The sequence below is a fragment of the Protopterus annectens genome, chromosome 5.part0 (assembly GCF_019279795.1).
Source record: "Protopterus annectens isolate FY-2018-M chromosome 5.part0, PAN1.0, whole genome shotgun sequence".
NCBI classification, from domain to species: domain Eukaryota; kingdom Metazoa; phylum Chordata; order Ceratodontiformes; family Protopteridae; genus Protopterus; species Protopterus annectens.
This window is the reverse complement of record NC_056735.1, coordinates 851,509,888-851,525,558: the sequence shown is the minus strand read 5'-3', so window position 1 is coordinate 851,525,558 and position 15,671 is coordinate 851,509,888.

Below are 15,671 nucleotides of genomic sequence, written 5' to 3'. Positions count from 1 at the left end.
AGATAGATAGATAGATAGATAGATATATGTATGTATAGGAGTGCTACAGAATCCTGAAAGCCCAAATCCTGAAAACTCAAAATACTAAAAACTCAAAATCCTGAAAACACACAGGATACCAACACTTACTGTATTCCAGCACAAGTACATACAGAAAGAAATAAAACACAAACTATATTACTGTTCTACAAGTATAAGCAGGGGGGCAAGCCCCCTGCATCCCCCCCCCATGTGGGAGGCTGTGCCCCCAACACCCCCTGCTACTAAAATATATCAACTCCAAGATTGCAATTAATGTAGTGAAGTGCAATCTCAGAGTTCATATTGTTGAAGGGAAATATGTTTATGTATGTACTTGTACTGGAATATAGTAACTGTTGGTATCCTGTGTGTTTTCAGTATTTTGAGGTTTCAGGATTTTGAACTTTCAGGATTTTGGTCTCAGGATATTGGTCTTCAGGATTTTGGGCTTTCAGGATTCTGTAGTGCTCCTATATATATATATATATATGTATATATATATATATATATATATATATATATATATATATATATAAAATTTATTTAAATCTCACTTCTATGTTTTCTGTGCATCACTGCAATATACTCACTTTTGTATATATGTCTAAATGTCTATTAAAATTTTATTCTGCAAATGTAATAAATTAATAAATAAATAAAAGAGGGAGGACAAGAATAGAAATTTCCAAAAGGAAGTTTGAAGAGTAACATGACAAATAAAAAAAGAGAATCTGAATTTCCCAAGGAGTACCATAAGGCTGTAACGGTCTTCTTAGTGGGTAAACTTGGTGAGATATACCATGAATACAGAGTTGTAAAGACTTCCAGCTTTTATCAGGAAGGCAAAGGTAGTCATTTTACCTAAGGTGGAATAATAAATTAGTAGAATTATGGTACATCAAACCCATTACTTTAATTGTCAGAAGCCAGAACATTTGGTACAGAAATTGACAGGGTGATTAACGGATTGTAAAAGGGAGGTGATCTGCCAATAAGTTGCTGGTTGGCACATTTGTGTATACGTGCATTTGTCTGTGCTTGCATTTCTAGACAGTAGAGAAATTAGATACAGCGAAATACAAAGAGAGTAGCAATAGCATTATTCTACATTAAAATATCTTGTATTCAGTAGGGTACCCCTTTCTACTAACTGTCCTAGGATGTGTGAAAGTATTAAAGAGGCATGAGGTGCGAGTGCCCCTCTTTCTGACACCATTCTTACTGGAGTTTGAAGTTCTAATGAGAAGGGTGAAAAGAATGAGGAAGACCTCTGTATGTGAATGGTTTACCATCATTATCTAGAATCACGTCAAGTCATCCTATGGTCGATGTACTTCCACGAAAAGTCAGAATGCTGAATTCTGCTATACCCAACATAAACACAGAACCTCAAAATTTCTTATTGCTGTGGACCTAGGAACAAGCATTAACATGGGTCAAAGGGAGCAAGATTGGGCAGTCGGGAATGTCAGTGTTCAGCATTCCATAATTTGGGATGTAAGACATCATGCAAGTGGACTTGACCACCTGTGATTCTGGATAATGATGGTAAACCAGTTGAATGCATATTACTGGCAGTTAACACAGAATGGTGTAGAAGAATTTGCGAAATCTGTTAAAGTGTCATGGTTTGACTAAAATAAGAAAAGGCAGTGTTAGTAAGGTTGTAGGTAGATCAAGGAAAAAATGAAAGTAATAATGAAGGCAGACTGGTACTGGAATCATGAGCTACAACAGATGTAATAAGAAAGATAAAGTATCAAAAAACAATAAATTGGTTTACGTTCTTCTGGGATGAAAATGTAAAGCATTATCTTTAAGGGTAAACTGAGATAATAAGATGATGATAATGTCTAAGATGAAACACTGTTCATATATACCTTGTTACGAAGATACACGTAGGGGTGTGTGTGTGTGTGTTTGTGTGTGTGTGTGTGTGTGTGTGTGTGTGTGTGTGTGTGTGTGTGTGTGTGTGTGTGTGTGTGTGTGTGTGTGTCTGTGTGTGTGTGTCTGTGTGTGTGTTTCCTGAAGGCCAGTCAGTACACAGAGTGTTTGTGTGTGTGTGTGTGTGTGTGTGTGTGTGTGTGTGTGTGTGTGTGTGTGTGTGTGTGTGTGTGTGTGTGTGTGTGTGTGTGTGTGTGTGTGTGTGTGTGTGTGTGTGTGTGTGTGTGTGTGTATGTTTTAATAAAGACACTTAGCATAGTGAGATAAATATGTATATGCTGCAAATTGCCAGGAAGTGAGGGTCTTTTAGTTTCAGATATATGCAATGACGTTTAATGCAAGGATGTGGATAAGGATAAGTCCATGCCATATCTAGGTTTTGTTATGGCTTGAAGGGTAGAGTTGCTTAAGTAGAGATGGCAATATAATTTATGAGTCCTAAATATTTTTCAAGAAGGCATGACATGAATTAGCAAATCAATTAGGATTGCTGGTCTAGAAGAATAAGTGAATGAAAAAGAAATGTGATGTGGCAAGGAAACAGACATGAGAAGGATGTTGCAGATAAAAAAATGTAAGACAGAGAAAGAAGGTACAGAGATCAGAGTCAGAGAAAATATGTGGTAACAATATACTTGGATAAAGGAAAAAGCAAGGACGTAGGTGAAGAGAAATAATCAATAGTGACTTCAATGGTAAAGAAACATTTCTGTTTAATGGGGGAGAGAATTAAATAGTTCTGAATTGTCTGGTGCACAAATTGATTTTTTAGACATCCACCTTGTGAAAGATGGACAGACTGTATCTACTACTGTCCATAAGTTAGCATGTAAAAGGAATAATATTTTACAAAGAGATAGTATGCATCCACCCCATATCTACAAAAATATTGTTAGGGGACAAGGCCTTAGAGCATCCAGTTTAACTAATAACGATGAAGAATGTATACAAGAACTCCAGAGATTAGAGAACAGCTTTAAAGCAAGAGGTTATAAAGATATGGAATGTATCCTATCCATAGAGGGGGTCAAGACAGATTGAAAAGGGAAAGGTAGGCCTTATTTCAGGAATCGCAACTTAGACAAGGGACAGACTAGTGAAACAAGCAATGAAGACCTAGATGCATGTAGAATAGTTATTTCTTTTACAAGGAATAATACAGAGATATGTAACCTTATTTGTAAAAATTGGGGCATACTTCTGGCCGAGGAAGAACTCAAATGACTAGTTGGAGAGAAACCCAGATTGGCTTACAAAAATAATAAATCACACAAACAATTGTTATGTTATGAGAAAACTGTAGTAAATAAGACTGGTGTAGTATCACAGAGGATTGGAACACTTGGTTGTAGAAGGTGCAATATTTTGTAATTATATAGGTAATACCAACAAGTTTACTCATCCTACAATAGGAAGACTCTATGAATTTCATAAATATGGAGAGTGCAGGACAAGAGATTTGGTGTACCTAGCATCTTGCAGCAGGTGCCCAGCATTTTATGTTGGGAAAACCAACAGAACCCTCAGAGAACACGTTAGTGAACAAGTATATGGTATGTCATTAATAAAGAAGCTACTACTAATGCCCTGGCAAGACATATTTGTGAGAATGGGACCACACATAAGTTCACTTTTATGGCTTTAGAATTAGCCTTCAGAAGTTTTAGATTAGGTAACATCAAAAATGTAACTGAAAAAATGGAGATAAAATGGATCATCAGACTTCAGGCCAACAAGGGTTTCAACCTGAATGACAGGATTTCTCTTAAACCTTTCCTGATAGATACACCACCTAATAAAAAAAATAGATATATTTTAAAACATTATTATTAATCATATGTTTTTTTTTTATTGGTTTTGTTATGTTCAATGGTGATTTGATTTTACTCAAATGAGGATCATTTAAAACTTTTAATAGGTGAAGTGTTATAATTGGTCAGCTTGAATTGATGTAGAGGTATTTAAATACATATGTTCAGGTGTTTTCATTAGAAAGTCTGAAGAAGCATCAAACCTGACATGAAAGCATTCACCACATTAAAGTTTTATCCTGCATTTTGCCGTGCATGTGCCTTTCTTTGCTTTATATTGTTAAGATGAAACATTGTTCATAGGTATGTGCGTGTGTGTGTGTGTGTGTGTGTGTGTGTGTGTGTGTGTGTGTGTGTGTGTGTGTGCGTGCCGTATATGTGTGTGTGTGCATGTGTGTATGTGTGTGCGTGCGTGCAGTATGTGTGTGTGTGTGCTTGCGTATGTTTGTGCATGTATGTGTGCATGTGCGTGTTCGCGCGCACACGCGTGTGTGTGTGTGCATGTTCTAATAAAGACACTTAGCATAGTGAGATAAATATGTATATGCTGCAAATTGACAGGAAGTGAGGGTGTTGTGGTTTCAGATATATGCAATGATGTTTAATGCAAGGATGTGGATAAGGGTAAGTCCATGCCATATCTAGGTTTTGTTATGGCTTGAAGGGTAGAGTAGCTTGAGTAGAGATGACAATGTAATTTAGGAGTCCAAAATATTTTTCAAGAAAGCATGACATGAATTAGCAAATCAATTAGGATTGCTGGTCTAGGAGAATAAGTGAATGGAAAAGAAATGTGATGTGGCAGGGAAACAGACATGAGAAGGATGCTGCAGATAAAAAATACACAGAGAGACAATGTAAGACAGAGAAAGAAGGTACAGAGATCAGAGTCAGAGAAAATATGTGGTAACAATATACTTGGATAAAGGAAAAAGCAAGGACGTGGGTGAAGAGAAATAATCAATAGTGACTTCAAGGGTAAAGAAACATTTTTGTTTAATGGGGAGAGAATAAAGTAGTTAACAGGAGCTGACACACCTACAGGTGAGAAATAAAGAACAGAAAGAAAAAATACAACACAAAATGAAAGAAACAGTAGGCAACAAAGAAAATTAACAAGAGTTAATAATTTTGGTATATATGTAAGCAATTACTCTTTATCTCTATGTGCAAAAGGAAATACAATTACTTTTTATTTCTACTTGCAAAAGGAAACAGTGAAATCAAGAGCAGAGGAGTGGATGATAAAATTGTAAGACAGATAGTGGAGGGAGACTAAGTCACAAAAATTTGACTGGATGGAAGTTGGACAAAATATTTAGCATGATAAGTAGACTGGATCTAGTGTATGCCTAGAAGAAGAAACCCATTCCCAACAATAAATGAATAAACAGTGGAGAGAAGCAGTGTCCTTACTCATATAAAAATAACTCTGCGAACTTAAAAACGAACAAACAGCCTTTAATTAGGTTAGCACTTTCATCACTACTTGAGTGGCTTCGTCAGACCATACAGACACTAAAAAATGCATTTCATATATACTCACTCAATCTAAGCATTTCCACAGGTGCCTCTAATCATTGCACACAGCAACAGAGTAAAACCATTTCTTAAAACATAATCATGTATCTACATGACTATGACATTGTATTGAAAGCAGCATACTACAATTTGAAATGCAGTAAATATGTTTACAATATCTACCCTTCAATTTCACATATAATCTAAATCTATACTAAACACATTAATCATGCAATTCATTTAAAACCTTAAAACAGCATGTCTTACAAATGTTATGCAGCCCTCTTAATTACTATGCTTACACGTCATTCTGTAAAAATCCAAACATTGCAACATAAACCTAATTAATATATACAGATCTAAACAATTTCTAAGGAAGTGTCTTATCACAGAATGTATACTAATACTAATTCTCATTCGTGACACTTGACATAGTATCCCTATTCATGGTTATACCCAATGAGCAGGGCCTAGAGCACCTAAGAAAGTTTTTAGTGAAATATAGCCAATATGATACTATGATAATAGATCTCATATGTTATTTTATGAGGATCATATTGGAGAATAATGTTTTTGTGTTTGGGGATGCTTACTATCTTCAACGCGATGGAGTGGCTATGGGCACTAGCTGTGCCAATAACTACACCAACGCAGTGTTAGCAACATGGGAGACGGAATGTGTGTTTGAAAGTCACTTATTTAAGCAGACTGTTATGTTATATCGTTGGTTTGTGGACAATGTACTTATTGTTTGGGCAGGTGAATTTGTGACAGTTAATCAGTTTATTGAACAATTACAAAATAGTACTAATTATCTGAAGTTTACATCACACTATTCATGTGATCATATTGAATACTTGGACGTTAAAATAGTCAAGTTAAGTGATAGGAAAATAAGTACTAGTGTCTATAGTAAAGAATGTTACAGGAACACACTCCTGCATAGGTGTAGTATGCACCCCAGGCACATTTTTAATAATTTGATGAAAGGCCAAGGGATGCGAGTCTCGAGATTGAATAATGTAGATGATGTGTTTGAACAAGAACTAGTAATGCTAGGGGATAACCTATCTCAAAGGGGCTATGACAAAGAACATATTGAGAACACCTTTAAAGAAGTAAAGGAGATGAGGAGGGGCAGGGCTTGACCCTACTTTTCATCTAGATATCCAGACACTAATTTGAACCAGAGAAAGAGTACACATAATAGAGGGGAAGTCCATGTGTCCCTGGCTTATACTAGGGATGTTTGGAAGGTGATGGATATTATTGGTAGGCATTGGCCTCTGCTAATGACTGATTATAAGATTAAAAAGATAGTTGGAGAAAGACCCAGGTTCTGTTATAAGAACAGGAAGAACCTTAAGTGGATGTTGTGTTATCCTAAAATGGTTGGTGGGATAGATTTGAGGAGTGGCACTACTCCCTGTGGCCATTGCAATCAGTGTACAAGTATTAGATCAGGTGATTGCTTCATTCATCCAGAAACTGGCCAAAATTTTAAGTTGGAAGTAAAGGTGAGTTGTAATACCAAAAATGTCATTTATTTGGTTCATTGCGATTGTTGTTTCCACTTTTATGTGGGAATGACAAATTGCACCTTACGAGAAAGAATAAGAGAACTTAATAATAGCATTAGACTGCAGGATGGTTTGAGTGCCTTGTCCAGGTACTCACAGAGATTCAGTCAGATACATCAGTTTTTGTTCTCAGTGTTGGATAGGGTTGACATGAGTATCAGAATGGGGGGATATAAAAAACAGAACTGAGAGATCTGAACTTTGAAGGATCCATAAATTAAGAGCAGACAAAGGATATGGCCTTAATGGTAGAGTTTCCGTTAAGCCTGTTTTGGATGCTAGGGGACTACCAAGACCGTGAATGTGCGGTGTTTAACATAGTTGAGTGTGTTTGGTTTTATAAGATTCTATGTAGAGGTGAGACCATTGTAAAGATGCATGTGGTGGTTTGGGTAATAATACAGATAATAATGATGTTAAGTCCCTTGGCATATAGACTCATAGATTAATATGAGTGTGAGTACTGGTGACGTGTGTCTATTTTCATCACTTTTATAGTGGATGAAATTGTGGACTATATAGTAGGCTAGATATAGGGCTATGTATATTTGCACTGATGGCAAGTGTTTTTATTTTTACATACTTTTAGAGTGGATTAAATGTGTGGATTATATAGGAGGTTGGATGTAGAGTTATGCATGTTTGCACTTATATCAGTATTCAATTATATGTATTATTGTATTTTTATTTATGCATATCAAAGCATAGGATATGATCTTGATATTATGTGCGTGTTTTAGACTAATGTATCGAGTTTTTTGTTATAGATTTGCTAGTCATTAACTACTGTATCCTGTCTCCTTAACAGTTAGGTAGGCTTACTAGTTCACCTATTTTCTCCCTTAGCATGTTCGGCTTTGCTATTTAACTGCCCACATATATATCTAAGCGTAGGATATGAATTTGATATTATGTGCTTGTTTTATACTAACGTATCCAGTTTCTTGTTATAGACATGCTAGTCATTAACTTTTGTGTCCTATCTCCTTAGCATTTTGTTAGTGTTATTAGTTCACTTATTTCTTCCCTCAGCACATTCAGTTCTGCTATTTAATTGCTGGAGGTGCCTGTCGATCATGTATGCACGCACTATACTTGATGTGAATGCAGCTGAATTACGCTACAGCTGCTTTTTGTACCATTACATTTTAGAGATGCCACTTTTACATTTAAGCAAGCAGGTACTTATATTTGGGACATGTCCCTTATTATAGGAAGTACTTCATACCTTATAGTTTGATCTAAGGGGTGTATCAGTAACACTTCTAAAGACTAGTGTGGTCTCCTTTAAGGCCCCTGAGCCGGCGGTAAACATTACTCAAACCGCTGAATCACTTACAAATGCCTTCTACCAGCACCTGCAGGGCTGCATGGATCAGGCAATCCCAAGCAAAACAAAGACTCTTTGTACCAAAGGCAAGCGTCCAGTCTGGTGGACCCCAGCCATAAACAAACTCTACAACAAAAGGAGAAAGCTACTATAAGATAGAGCAAAATCCTTAAAAGGTAAGACACCGCTGATCACTATAAGTAAAAAGCTAAGAGCTCTCATAAAATCATCCAAAGCTAATTTTGAGAAAAAATAGCTAAGGACTCTAAAGACAACCATAAGGCATTCTTCAGCTATGTCAGAAACTTAGGAGGAAACTCCCAGATATGCTCAGAATTAGTTCAAAATGATGTGAAGATAACTGATCCTAAAGACATTGCCAACATACTGGCTGACAGGTTCAGTGCAAACTTCTCCCCCCCCCAAAGGAGAGATATCTATACCAAATGATTGTAGCCCCCCAAACATCTCTAACGCCCAGGTGAGAACTGCTCTCTCCAAGGCAAAGAACACAGCATCCATGGGACCTGATGGTGTCCCTGGCTGTGTGCTCCATGAACTCAACGAGGAATTAAACCCACAGTTAGGACAGCTGTTTAATCTTAGTCTCACCTCCGGATACGTACCCAGGGAGTGGCACACAGCGACTGTGGTCCCACTCCACAAAGGCGGTGCCTCCACCGACCCTGGAAATTACCGTCCCATTAGCTTGACAAGCCTTATCTGCAAAGCCATGGAGAGGATCATAATGGATCTCATAAATAAAGACATAGGGAATTTGCAGACTTTAGATCCAACCCAGTTTGGCTTTGTCAAAGGACGATCATGCCTTTTAAACTTGGTTGACTTTTTCGAAACAGTCACCAAGGCCATTGATGAGGGAAAGGCAGTCCATACAGCCTACCTAGACCTGGCGAAGGCTTTCAATACAATACCTCACTCGGGTATCATTGAAAAACTCATCAACTTAAATGTAAACCCATACATTACAAGATGGGTTGCAAACTGGCTGAGTGACAGAACCCACAGGGTCAGAGTTGCTGGCGCCATGTCAGACTCAAAGCCTGTCACAAGTGGTGTCCCACAGGGCTCAGTCCTGGGCCCACTCTTGTTTGGCATCTACTTTTCTATAGTACAAGCAAACACAGGAGGGTTATGGCTGACAAAGTTTGCAGATGACTGCAAACTGGGCGCCGTAGTTGAAAACACATCCAGCACAGATATCCTTCAGAAGGGTCTCACAGAAATGGATAACTGGTGCCAGAGCCATGGCCTTAAGTTAAATGCCAAGAAATGCATAGTCATACCCTTCAGGAAAAATAAGGTTACCCCTAGCTACCATATAGGTGGCAATCCCCTGAACACAGAAGAAGTTATTAGGGACCTGGGAACCCAGGTTGACAGTAGCCTTTCATTCGACACTCATATTGCTAAAGTAGTTAGGAAGACCTTCTACATTGCCCACCTTATCATGAAGGGATTCACATCTAGATCAAGGGAAGTCATAGTCTCCCTATACTCATCACTCATCAGACCAATGATCGAGTACAATGCCCCATTCGGAATGTATCTGACCCGACACTTGCAGCAGCTGGAGAGGCCACAAAAGTTCCTCACCTAAAGGATAAAGGGTTTCAAAAATCTGTCTTATGCTGCCCGACTGAAAGAACTCCAGTTATATTCAGTTGCTTACCGCTTGCTCAGAGGTGACCTATGCCTGACATACAAGGCCATGTCAAACCCTGATTTGATGAACATGCTTCATCTCAAAAAATCTAGATCCCTCAGAGCCACAAGGGCGGGAGACTTAAACCTCGACACGGTTATTAATAGGACATGCTGGAGGGATAGATTCATCACCCAAAGACTCCCTATGCTGTGGAACAAAATCCCGGTTTATGTGAGGCAGAGCACCTCGCTGGCCTTGTTCAAGAGGAATCTTGACCAATGGATGGGAGATCGCAGATACACCCCAGGGGTTACCTCAGTGTCACTGCTCGACAGAGGCACAGCTAAATAATGGGCATAGTTTCTCCAAACTAAAGGGGTGGCATAAGCCCTAGGCTTATAAATGCCTTCGGGCAGATAGCCTAGTATGAACCTATGAACCTAGAGTGAAGTGTGAGTGCATTGAACTGCTTACGATCAACCGAAAGTAAGTATATATGAATGGCCATAGAGCATTTTAGCAATGTGTTGCTCAGTTATCAGCAGCTTAGTATACATTCTGTGCCATGACACTTCCTTAGAAAATGTTTAAATCTGTATATATTAATTAGGTTTATGTGGCAATGTTTGGATTTTTACTGAATGATGAGTAAGCATAGTAATTAAGAGGGCTACATAGCATTTGTAAGACATGCTGTTTTAAGGTTTTAAATGAATTGCATGATTAATGTGTTTAGTATAAAGTGAGATTATATGTGAAATTGAAGGGTAGATGTTGTAAATACATTTACTGCATTTCATATTGTAGTATGCTGCTTTGAATACAATGTCGTAGTCAACTAGATACGTGATTACGTTTTATGAAATGGTTTTACTCTGCTGCTGTGTACGATGATTAGAGACACCTGTGGAAATGCTTAGATATATGAAATGCATTTTTTAGTGTCTGTTTGTATAGTCTGAATAAGCCACTCGGGTAGTGGTGAAAGCGTTAACCTATTAAAGGCTGTTTGTTTGTTTTTAAGTTCACAGAGTTATTTTTATATGAGTAAGGACACCGTGCTTCACTCCACTGTTTATTGTTTGGGTATTATTACCGATTTTTTACAGTGGTTCGTTTATCCGTTGGGTGGTTTGTTTTGCTATATATATATATATATATATATATATATATATATATGTGTGTGTGTGTGTGTGTGTGTGTGTGTGTGTGTATGTATGTGTGTAAAAAGGCAATGTCTTTTGGCTTCTGTCATTAGGAGACACCACAGGGAATCACTAGTCCACAAATTGGTTGGCAGTACAGTTTTTATTGTGTCAAGTTGCCAGCCTGGCACCCAACCACAGAAGGCACACAAGCACATTAAAGCTCACTACATGCAGATATATATATATATATATATATATATATATATATATATATATATGTGTGTGTATGTATGTATGTATGTATTTCTTAGACTGAATTTGAAAGCGGGTCATGTAGTAAATAGAAGGCAGGAATGATGCTTTTATTCTGGGGATGGGAGTGGATGAGTCTGGATGAGGTAGAAGAATAGGATTTAGAATGTGAAGAGTTCAAGGAGATCTAGTTTATCTGGTTTAGTGGAAACAGAACAAGGATGAGGCAAGAGGAAAATGAAACTTTTATTATGGTAGGTTGTATGAAGAACTACAATGAGCAAAACAGCAAGTTGGGCAAGCAGTGTATAATAATTGGTGTTAGGATGGACAACTTGTGAATATCAAGGAAAGCACTAAATGAATTAAAACAAACTGAAGGCTGATGCAATGAGATAGATAAAGTATGTGATTACTAAAACACATCTTGGATATGAGGAGACAATGAGAGAGGAAGGACTATATGAAGAAGACCAAGGAATAATAGTTTGTGGGTAAGATGGAAATATGATAAATAATATAGGGACTGGCACACTTTCAGGTTAGAAATACTGAATAAGGAGGACAATTAGAACAAGTAAGGTGAAAGACAATATACATCAAACTAACATAAGCAGTGACAGGGATTTGATTGGGGATATAGATTAACAATCACTTTTTCATTACATTTAACAACATGAGACATGGACACTGGAAAGCAATACTAGACTGTTAAAACCTCAGCAAGCATTAAAATACTCTACATATAAATCTTTAGCATAACTATCACCTTAGCTCTAACACTAACCTTAAAACTATCTCCAACCCAAACCTGCCTATAAACCTATCCATAATGATATGCAAAACAGAATGTTAGTACTTACCCCAACCCTCACCCAAATTTGTCTCACAAATCCTTCCTTTCTTATGTATTAAATGGGAAACTGTTAGTTTTTAGCTGTTAACTGTTAACAAAATGTTGAAAAGGCAGCTTGTGTAATAAGAGCTAATTTAGAACATGGTAATAGAGTCTCTCGTATATCTGATAACTGCATTCTCCAGCAATCGTACTGAAGATAAAGTAAAAGTATAAGCGCTTTTCCGTTTTGTTTCATAACATTACAGTAATACTGATTGTTTGTTTGGGTCTTTCGGCTTTTCCCGGTTAGGGGTCTTCACAGCGGAACTCCGGTCCGCTAATGATTGGTAGTTGACTTTTACGTGCCGAGTTACTAGCCCTAACGCACAACCTTCAACGACGGTACGCCTATTCACACGTCTCCACGCAGAAGACGCTCTAGCTGAGAATTGAACCGGACAGCGTCTTACTGTGAGGCGACAATGCTACCACAGCACCACCGCCGCGGCTTACAGTAATATTGATGGTAAGAACTGAAATTTAAATGAATAGTGTTTTACTTAAAATTGTGGTAATAGAAGGCTATGAAGAAGCTCTGATAATGTCATTCAGTTTGTTTGTTAGTGGTGACCATTACACATAAGAAGTATTGTTCTGACATAAGTTAATATATAAATAGTAAGTTATAGCTAAAACAGGCTGAGAAATGACATCTGACACTATTGCACCACTTGTTTAAGGGAAGTTAATTTGGGAATAATTAGTGCTGTTTACAAATTCACATCGTACAAAGAAAAAGTGATAGAAATGAATTTGGAATTATTTCTTAGCAATTGTAATGATGATACAGAGCACTGAATGTTGCAGCATGGCCTGTCGCTAATTCAATTGTAACTGCAACAACCATCTATTTTCACCACTGCTGATTTAGAATTTGCTACATCTCAGTTAAAGTTCATTCTAATGGTGAATAACAGTAATTATGTAAACTGCACAACAAGGATAGTGCATACTAATTACTTATACTGGGAATTGTTCCTCTAGTCTATTAATATAGTTAATTTGCATGCTAGGCCAATGTGCTACTCTGATAAAGCTAATTACTGTTGTCTTCTACTCCAGTTTTTTTCTCTCAGTTCTTGCTGCATATCTGTAACTCTTAGTGACTAAAGACCTGCCCTGAAACTTCCTAGCAACACCCTGCTACAACTGCTTGGAAACACTAAAGAAGTTCCAGCTAATAGAAAAAAGTCAAGTAATTAGTGTAGGCGAAAAGTTAAAATGCTCTAAAATATTTCAAAGTAATCTGTGTAACTTACATATTAAGATATTGGAAAGCACGCTTGCCTGGGTAGACAGCCAAAAATTGAACTATCCATGCCATCCCCAATACATTAGGTCCCCCTTTATGATTTGTAACTGCATTTCTCTACACATATCAGCATGTTCCTGCAATAATAAATAAAAGCCGCTGATACTATCAAAAAGCTCAGTAAGTAAAGTCCTGTTTCTTTACTGAAACACCTTGACTTTTTAAGAGCTACAGCCAAATGCAACTTTAGGGAACTGTATGCTCTCTAAACACTTACAAATAAGATACTAGGAAATACTACTGTGGATTTCAAACAACATGTTTATTCTAGACATACTAATTGTTTCTATAGTGCATGTTGTAGTCAGGGTCAGCCCACTCCGTTTGCCCTTACTATGCTGGGGCACACTCTGCTCCTCTACCATGCCCCCTTTCCCACCCCCACTTTCATTTAATTTACACACTCTGCCCACAGCTACTGCCCAGCCCACTATAATTAATTATCCAATCCTATCACCCCTGCCTTGCTACATCCCTCCTATTTACCTTTACCACTCCACTCACCTGACTGAGCTAAACAGATCAGCATAATTAACTATCTCCAAACGCTCCTTCTTATTCCTTCCAACAATTAAAGATAATTTAAATAACCCTTATTCTATCTCACATCAATCTAATGCTACATTTCAAACACTGCCTAATACCATGAATCTTCTCTACATCTTACCCACTTTATTTCTCTACCGCTCATTCCTAACTTCCTACCCAAACACAACTCTATCATTTCCAACCTCTTAACTACCACTACACATTCTGTACAACATAAGGAGCTCTTCTTCACCTTCATTATCTCCCCATCTCTCTTCAATATTTCCTATACCCAACTTCACAAGCACATAGTCTTCACACACACAGCTATATCCCCTAAACCAAAATTCAAAACTTTATGTCACTACCACTACCTTTCAAAACCAGCCCCACTCTCAAATGCACTTCTACTTGATAAGGATATACACCCCAATCCAGACCCCCCCCAACAAATTCTTCCAACAACTTATCTGCTACCAACCACAAATGTCTTCCTTTCTGCCCCAGTACCAAACACCTTGTTAGATACTCAATTAATATACAAAGCCTACCTAACAAAACTTCAGAACTACATTCCTGGATAACCCACTACTCTTCACACACCCTAACCCTATCTGAAACTTGGTTAAAACCCCATATCTCCAACACTGAAATCATGCCCCTCTCACTACAACATCTACCATCAAGACAGAGGCACCAGAAAAGGTGGTGGGGTTGCAATCATGTACTCCAAGCACCTCAATTTATCCCCCCTACCCCACCCAAATTTCCACCCAGCTGAACTACTTATCTTAAACTGCCACCTTAACCCCCTAAAATATGCCATAAATGCTATCTATATTCCAATAGGAAACAACATTCCCATCCTCGAATCCATCTTCTCATGGATGTCACTCCATATTCCCTATGAAACCATCCTGTTAGGAGACATTAATATTGACATGAAAAACTGTCTACTACCAGCCCTTCCCTCAACATCAACTTCTATGGCTTTCATCAACCAATTACTACACCCACTCACTTCAACAAAAATAATAATAATAGCTTCACCTTGGATTGGATTCTAACATCTGATCCTAACATCTATCAAAACCTTACTACCCTATGAAACTCCAGTGACCACTTTCTTATCCGAGTACACAGACACTCTGAATGTTACAACCTCTCTCTTTTTTTAATAATGATACTTTCAACAACATGCTCAGTTCCATAAATTGGTCCATTCTGAAATACATCCCTATAAATGATGCAGTTCTATATTTCAGTCATACTTTCCTTGCCATCCTTGACTCTCTGGTGCCTCTTAGAAAAGTTAGAATCAAAACAAGCCACACCCCTTGGCTCTCAAAAGACACCCTCACACTTGTGAAAATAAGAGATAGCACCTGGAAACAATGGATTAAAACAAATCTACTTCCTGTCACCAAACATATAAAGAACTTCGTAACCTTACAAAAAAAGCACCTAAATAAGGATAAGTAAAACTTATATTATAATGCCCACTTTACCCATAATTCTAACCCCAAAACATCCTGGCACTCTATTAATAAAATTCTACACCCAGGTAACCTTACCACCCCCAACTCCTACCCCGACAAAACTCCCCTCAAAACCATCACTCTTCTTAACTCTTATTTCATAGAATCTATTTGCAAAC